The sequence below is a fragment of the Phacochoerus africanus genome, unplaced genomic scaffold (genome assembly GCF_016906955.1).
Source record: "Phacochoerus africanus isolate WHEZ1 unplaced genomic scaffold, ROS_Pafr_v1 Scaffold_14, whole genome shotgun sequence".
Taxonomy (NCBI): domain Eukaryota; kingdom Metazoa; phylum Chordata; class Mammalia; order Artiodactyla; family Suidae; genus Phacochoerus; species Phacochoerus africanus.
In genome coordinates this window covers 62,631-71,138 of record NW_025927332.1, presented here as the reverse complement: position 1 = coordinate 71,138, position 8,508 = coordinate 62,631, and the positions used below count along the sequence as shown (strand labels likewise).

The following is an 8,508-nucleotide window of genomic DNA, read 5'->3' as shown; positions in this document are numbered from 1 at the left end:
AATAAGTGTTTCCATTGGGAGAGATGTGGCGTTCTGTGGAATCAATAAAGGAAATATTGAATCAACAATAAGGCATGTTGGGGAGGGAGTGACATTAAATTGAGACCTAAAATATGAGGATTAATATGGCTGAATACGAAGGAAATTATTTATCCGTGCTTTTTTTTTTTTTTTTTTTTTTTTGCTATTTCTTTGGGCCGCTCCTGTGGCATATGGTGGTTCCCAGGCTAGGGGTCGAATCGGAGCTGTAGCCACCAGCCTACGCCAGAGACAAAGCAACGCGGGATTCGAGCCACGTCTGCAACCTACACCACAGCTCACAGCAACGCCAGATCGTTAACCCACTGAGCAAGGGCAGGGACAGAACCTGCAACCTCTATCCATGCATTTTAATTAGCCTCTGCTCTGGAGCTGAGAATAATGCAATTATATTTATTAGAAATATTATCAGATGCCATTTGACTTTTTCATAGTTTAAAATAATATTTCATATTGGATATTACATACAAAGTTTGCATTGACTCTTAAAGACCCTGTAGAAGGCATTTTTACTTCCTTAAGCTATAGATCAAGGGGTTAAATATGGGGATTACTCAAGTGTAAAATACAGAGGCCATTTTATCAGTATCAAAGGAGTGAGTGAATTTGGAGTGTATGTACATAAATGGTAGAGACCCATAGAATGCAACCGCCACTGACAGATGAGAACCACATGTAGAGAAAGCTCTTTTCCTGCCCTGTGTAGAATGCATTTGAAATACGACTATCAGGATCAGTAGGTATGACACTAGGATGATGAAGAGGGAAGAGATCAAATTAAATGCTTTAAATAATATGGCCAATTCTGGAGTTCCCGTCGTGGCGCAGTGGTTAACGAATCTGAGTAGGAACCATGAGGTTGCAGGTTCGGTCCCTACCCTTGCTCAGTGGCTTAAGGATCCGGCATTGCCGTGAGCTGTGGTGTAGGTTGCAGACGCGGCGCGGATCCGGCGTTGCTGTGGCTCTGGCGTAGGCTGGCGGCTACAGCTCTGATTAGACCCCTAGCCTGGGAACCTCCATATGCCGTGGGAGCGGCCCAAAGAAATAGCAAGAAGCCAAAAAATAAGTAAATAAATAAATAAATAATATGGTCTATTCTATTTCTTGTACATTTGAGCAGAGCATAAATACCAAGGGAACATCATCACAATAGAAATGGCTAATGACATTAGAGCCAAAAAGGGTCAATGTAAAAATCTTAATGGTGAACATTAGTGCCTGAAAGGCACTGTAGATGTATGGAATGCCTACCAGCACATGGCAAATTCTCTGGGAGATGATAACATTGTAGAGGAGGGGGCTACAGATAGCCAAATAGATAAACAAGCTAAAAAATGCCCTGATGATGACTATAGGGAAGAAAGCCAAGGGTGTGGCACATGCATAACAGGAAATGGTACTTTGATCCACAACAAATTTACAAGCATCTTGGGACAAATGACTGTAAGATTACCAAGATCAATGAAAGCCAGGTGTTTGATAATAAAGCATATAGGGGTGTGTAGGTGGGAATCCATTTGGGTCAAAATGATCTTACCCAGATTGGCCACTATTGTGATTGTTTAGAGGATGAGGAAGATCCCAAAAATTGAGGCCTGAAGCTCAGGCTTCCTTGTGACTCCCATCAGAATGAATTCAGTCAGCAATGATAGATTCTGTTGGCCCATATATCCAGTTAGCTTGTCTGGTAAGAAACAGAGAAAGTGTTATTAGCTTTCATGTGGTGTCATCTAAATAAAGTACAAATATCTGTAAATGGAATGTTTTTTTTAATAATGGGGAAAGAAAATAATTTCCATATATGATTTTGGAACCTGAAAAGTAAAAGAATCTCAGATACAATTTAGAATAGATTTACAAGGAGATCCTGCTGAACAGCATTGAGAACTATGTCTAGATACTCATATTGCAACAGAACAAAGGGTGGGGGAAAATGTATACATGTAAGAATAACTTGATCCCCATGCTGTACAGTGGGAAAAAAATAAGTAACAGAATCTTCTTCTCAAATAAAAGGAGTCATATGAAACCATATGCACAGCTACTACAGATTAAACTCTAGAGTCAGCAGTATTTGGGACATTATTATTTGACTAATAATACTGGCTAACAGATGCTGCAAAAATAATTTGTCTGTTGTTTGCTTTCCTATTAATTTTGGTTTAAAAACATTTCCACTTGTCTGTTTGACTTGTGTTTTATTAACATTGATTGGCATATTAAAAATCACTTTGAGCTTAAAAAAAAGTAAAGATATTTATTTCTTTGCTCTTTACTGTTTCACTAGTCTATTTAATTATCCCTGTGCCAGTAGTATTTTGTACTGGGTAGAGCAGGTTTACAATATGTCATAGTATTTGGGAGAGAAAGCCCTTCCACATTGTGTGTCTTAAGATGTCTGTTAATTAATTGTGGGCCTTTGTATTTTCATATAAACTTCAGAATCAGCTTTTGAAATTTCAAAAGAACTCAGTGGGAGTTTGGTATTATATTGAACATATAAATGCACAGAGGAAGAATGAGTTTTAAAATACAGTTGTCCAACCTCCAAACACAAGATATCACTTATGTAACTTTGATTTAATGTCTCAAAGTTTTAAAAAAACTTCTGTGTAGATATTGTGAGTGTCCTTCATTATACTTGTTCCAGAATGTCTGTACCACTGTGTGCCAAGTGTGTCTGCAGAGTTCTCTCTTTTATAGTTATGTCTTTTCTTTTTTCTGCTATAGGTTAGCTGGTTTTATATCCTAATTTAATTATTTTTATTCTGAGAAACAAATATACTAGATTTATTATTTATACCTTTGTGATTTAAAAAATTATAATATATATTTTTTTAAAAACCCGAAGTTAATTTAAAATGTTGTGTTAGTTTCAGGAGTATAGCAAAGTGACCCAGTTATACATATATATCTTTTTTTAGATTATTTTCCCTTATAGTTTATTAAAAATATTGAGTATAGCTCCCTGTGCTACATCCTAGGTCCTTGTTGGTTATCTGTTTTATATATAGCACTGTGTATATGTTAATACCAAACTCCTAATTTATCCCTCCCTCCCCTTTGGTAACTATAAGTGTGTTTTCTATGTCTGTGGGTCTATTTCTGTTTTGTAAAACAGAATATTTTTCTTTGTAAAACTCATTCTTTGAGGCCACTATCACCCTGGTTCCAAAACCAGACAAAGATACCTCAAGAGATGAAAATTACAGACCAATATCACTGATGAACATAGATGCAAAAATCCTCAACAAAACACTAGCAAACCAAATCCAACAGTACATTAAAAGGATCATACACCATGATCAAGTGGAATATATCCCAGGGATGCAAGGATTTTTTGATATCTGCAAATCGATCTTTGTGACACACCATGCTAACAAATTGAAGTATAAAAACCACATGATTATCTCAATAGATGCAGAAAAAGCATTTGACAAGATTAAGATCCATTTATGATTAAAACCTTCCAGAAAGTGGGCATAGAGGGAACCCATGCCTAAATATAATAAAGGTCATATATGACAAACCCAGCTAACCTCATTCTCAACAGTGAAAAGTGAAAAGAATTCCTGCCAAGATCAGGAACAAGAAAAGGATGTCCACTCTTGCCACTTTTATTCAACATAGTTTTGGAAGTCATAACCACAGCAATCAAATAAGAGAAGGAAATAAAGGAATCCAAATGGGAAAAGAAGAAGTAAAACTGTTGCTGTTTGCAGATTACATGATACTATATATAGAAAATCCTAAAGATGCTATCAGAAAACTACTAGAGCTCATCAATGTATTTAGTAAAGATGCAGGATAAAAAATTAATACACAGAAACCTTTCACATTCCTATACACTAATAATGAAAGATCAGAAAAAGTAAGGAAACAATCTCATTTACATCATGTCAAAAAGAACAAAATATCTAGGAATGAACTTACCTAAAGAGGTAAAAGACCTGTATTCTGAAAACTATAAAGTGCTGTTGGAGGAAATCAAAGGTGATATAATCAGATGGAAATATATACCATGCTTGTGGATTGGAAGAATCAATAGTGTCAAAATGAGTATACTACCCAAGGCAATTTACAGATTCAATGCAATCCCTATAAAATTACCAATGCATTTGTCTCATAACTAGAACAAAAGATTTTTACATTTATTTGGAAACATGAAGGACTCTTTTTTTTTTTTTTTTTTTGGCTACACCCATGGCATATGGAGGCTCTCAGGCTAGGTGTTGAATTATAGCTACAGCTGCCAGCCTTCACCACAGCCACAGCAATGCCAGATCTGAGCCACATCTGCAACCTACACCACAGCTTAAGGCAACGCTGGATCCTTAACCCACTGATCGAGGCCAGGTCTCAAACCCATTTCCTCATGGATACTAGTCAGATTAATTTCTGCTGAGCCATGAAGGGAACTCCAGAAACATGAAGGACCTTGAATAGCCAAAGTGATCCTGAGAAAGAAAGACAGAGCTGGAGGAATCAGGCTCCTCAACTTCAGACTATACTACAAAGCTAGCGTCATCAAAATAATATGGGTACTGGCACAAAACGAGAAATATAGATCAGTGGAATAGGATGGAAAGCCCAGAGATAAACACACTTACCTATAGTCAACTAATCTATGAGAAAGAAGGCAAGCATATACAATGGAAAAAAGACAGTCTCTTCAGTAAGTGGTGCTGGGAAAACTGGACAGCTACATGTAAAACAATGAAATTAGAACATTATATAACACCATGCACAAAAATAAACTCAAAGTGGATTAAGGACCTAAACATAAGGCCTGATACTATAAAACTCAGAGAAAAACAGGCAGAACACTCTGACATAAACTGTAACAATATCTTCTCAGATCTACCTCCTAGAGTAATGAAAATAAAAGCAAAAATAAACAAATGGGACCTAATCAAATTTAAAAGCTTCTGCACAGCAAAGGAATCCATAACCAAATGAAAAGAAAACCCACAAAATGGGAGAAACTTTTTGCAAATGAAGCAACTGGCAAGGGATTAATCTCCAAAATATACAAACGCCTCAAGTAGCTTTATATCTAAAAACCAAAAACACGATTAAAAAATGGTCAGAAGTTCTGAATAGACATTTCTCCAAAGAAGGTAGACAGTTGGCCAAAAAGCACATGAAAACATGCTCAACATCACTAATTGCTAGGGAAATAAAAATCAAAACTACAATGAGGTATCAGTGAGGTATACCAGTCAGAAAGGCCATCATCAAAAAATCAACAAACAGTAAATGCTCAAGAGGATGTGGAGAAAAGGGACTCCTCTTACACTGTTGGTGGAAGTATAAGCTGATGCAACCACTGTGGGAACGGTATGGAGATTCATTAAAAACCTAAAAATTTTTTTTTTTTTGAACTTCCACATGACCCTGAAATCCCACTCTTGGGCATCTATCCGGACAAAACTCTACTTAAAAGAGACACGTGCACCCGCATGTTCATTGCAGCACTATTCACAATAGCCAGGACATGGAAACAACTCAAATGTCCATCGACAGATGATTGGATTCGGAAGATGTGGTATATATACACAATGGAATACTACTCAGCCATAAAAAAGAATGACATCATGCCATTTGCAGCAACATGGATGGAACTAGAGAATCTCATCCTGAGTGAAATGAGCCAGAAAGACAAAGACAAATACCATATGATATCACTTATAACTGGAATCTAATATCCAGCACAAATCAACATCTCCTCAGAAAAGAAAATCATGGACTTGGAGAAGAGACTTGTGGCTGCCTGATGGGAGTGGGAGGGAGTGGGAGGGATTGGGAGCTTGGACTTATCAGACACAACTTAGAATAGATATACAAGGAGATCCTGCTAAATAGCATTGAGAACTTTGTCTAGATACAACAGAAGAAAGGGTGGGGGAAAATGTAAATGTAATGTATACATGTAAGGATAACCTGACCCCCTTGCTGTACAGTGGGAAAATAAAAAAAATAAAATAAATAAATAAATAAATAAATAAATAAAACTAAAAATGGAACTACCATATGATACAGCAATCCCTCTTCTAATCATCTATCTGGGGAAAACCATACTTTGAAAAGATATGTGCACCCCAGTGTTCATTGAAGCACTATTTCCAATAGCCAAGACTTGGGAGTTATCTAAATGTTGATCAACAGAGGATTGGTTAAAGAAGATATGGTACATATCTACCATGGAATATTACTCAGCAGTAAAGAAGAATGGAATAATGCCATTTGCAGCAACATGGATAGACCTAGAGATTATCATGCTAAGTGAAGTAAGTCAGAGAAAGACATATATCATATGAGATTACAACCATGTGGAACCTAATAAAAATGATCAAAAGAACTTATAAAACTGAAACAGACTCAAAGATTTAGAGACCAAACTAATAGCTGCCACAGGGGAAACATGGTAGGGCAGGATAAATTAGGAGGTTGGGATTAACATATACTGGATAAGTAACAAGGACCTACTGTATAGCACAGGGAAATCTACTCAATATTTTGTAATAACCTATATAGGAAAATAATCTGAAAAAAGAATGGCTATTTGTGTATGTAAAACTGATTCACTTTGCTGTACACCTGAAACTAACACAACATTGTAAGTCAAATATTCTCCAATAAAAAAAATTTTAAGAGATTCCAGAAAATTCTCTTAAAGATAGAATAAATAGGAAAAAACTAATTAACCTGACAGGACAGCAAACTTAACCAGCACTACAGAATGAGACAGTATCATCTGAATCATGATGAAACAAATAGATTTGGGGTCAGTTAAGCTCTCTGGGTCAGATTCCTCCCTGAGAGAGAACCCCATAGGTGCTTTCTAGAATTTCTTGCAATCCTAAGATCCTCGCTTATCTGTGCAATTAATTTCTTATGTCAACGTGGTGCTGTGCTGCCAGGTCAACCACAGACTTGCCTGTAAGATATGTAGGCTATTGCTCATTCTTCTTAGAAATGTACACTTAGAACTACAAAAGAAAAAAAGGGAAATTAAATGTTTGACCTGTGCAGAACAAGACTCTACTTGCATAATTGACAGGCTTTGATATGCAGGACTCATCCTTTGGGTTTGTAATACAATTTCTATTACTCAAAGAACTGAGGGGACAGGACTACTAAAGGAGGAACAGAGAGAGAAAAGTAATAAACCAAAGCCTGGCGAGTCACAGTGTGGCTGTCTTGGAGCATTTAATGGGCAGCCCTGGGTCATCTAGACTTCAGCCCAACTCACGGGTATCAGTGATGACTGCTCCCACCATATCCACACTTAGGGGCTCTTGTGTCCAGAATAAGCCTTCTGCCCACAGGTCAAGTGTGGGTGTCTGCTTCCCTGGGTCTTTTGTTCAAAGTTGAAAAAGAAAGTTTGACTTCCACTCTTACCATTCCTCACACTGTAAGGGGCAGAGCTAGACTCAAAAGGAGCAAATACTATTCCCAAATATTTCTTTAGTCGTTGTGCTTCAACTCCTGATTTATTTGTTTAAACAGCACGGTTAATCTGAAGCTAGCAGCCACTGCCCCTTTGGTGTGATCAGAAGTCTCTCTTCTGAACAACTTACTAAAGCTGAGTTGATATGTGGCACCCAATGGAGCAAGCGTTTTTGGGGTCAGGGGATAGAAGAGGGTAAAATTTGTTACAGTAAGTGGTCAGGAATTGCAGAGTATCAGTGTGAGAAGAAAAAGAAGGAAACAAAAGAAGATGTGAAACCCTGATTTATTTTGACCACTGTCAGTCCTACAGGGTTTGTGGTCCTATAAAAATAACCAACAGCCATGAAAGGGCCTGAAAAGCATAAAGATGCAAACAAAATGATTTAGGACCAGTAAGCCTTAGAGTAGACTCTGACAAGACATGTTATTGACTGCATTTTCCCCAATCACAGCTACCGTTTTGAATGAGGCCGCTAGGTGTCAGCAGAGTGCCATGCGCGAAGATGGTGTCTGAGCAGGTCAAGCTCTGCTTTCTGTTAAAAAATGTCAGGGGTTTGTTTTGAGTAAGGGTTTTGTGATTTCCTCCTTTCTTCTCACAGTATGTTTTCCTGCATCATGTAATCATTTCAATATAGTTTCTTCCTCTGCTTTTATTACTTGCTTTCTCCCACGAGTAAGAATATAATATAGAAAATAGAAGGGTTTTTTTATTATGTATATAAATATATATCTATTTTATTAAAGTATTAAAGTAGGAATTTTTATTATGCACCTATCTACTTTATATATATATAATTAAAGTACAATTGATTTACAGTGCTGTGTCAATTCTACAGCATAGTGACCCAGTCATACATACGTATATATATTCTTTTTCACATCCTATCCTCCATTGTGTTCTATCCCAAGAGATTGCATATAATTCCCAGTGCTGTAGAGCGGGAGGATTTTTTTAAATTTAATTTAATCTTTTTATGTAATGATTTTTATTTTTTACCCTTACAGCTGGTTTAC

The 8,508-nt window shown here is 36.9% G+C and overlaps 1 pseudogene; it reads right to left on the bottom strand.

Annotated features, from left to right (window-relative positions):
- Positions 1–499: 499 nt before the first annotated feature.
- Positions 500–1,706, bottom strand: LOC125119111 (olfactory receptor 8K5-like; annotated as a pseudogene).
- Between the last annotated feature and the right edge of the window lie 6,802 nt (positions 1,707–8,508).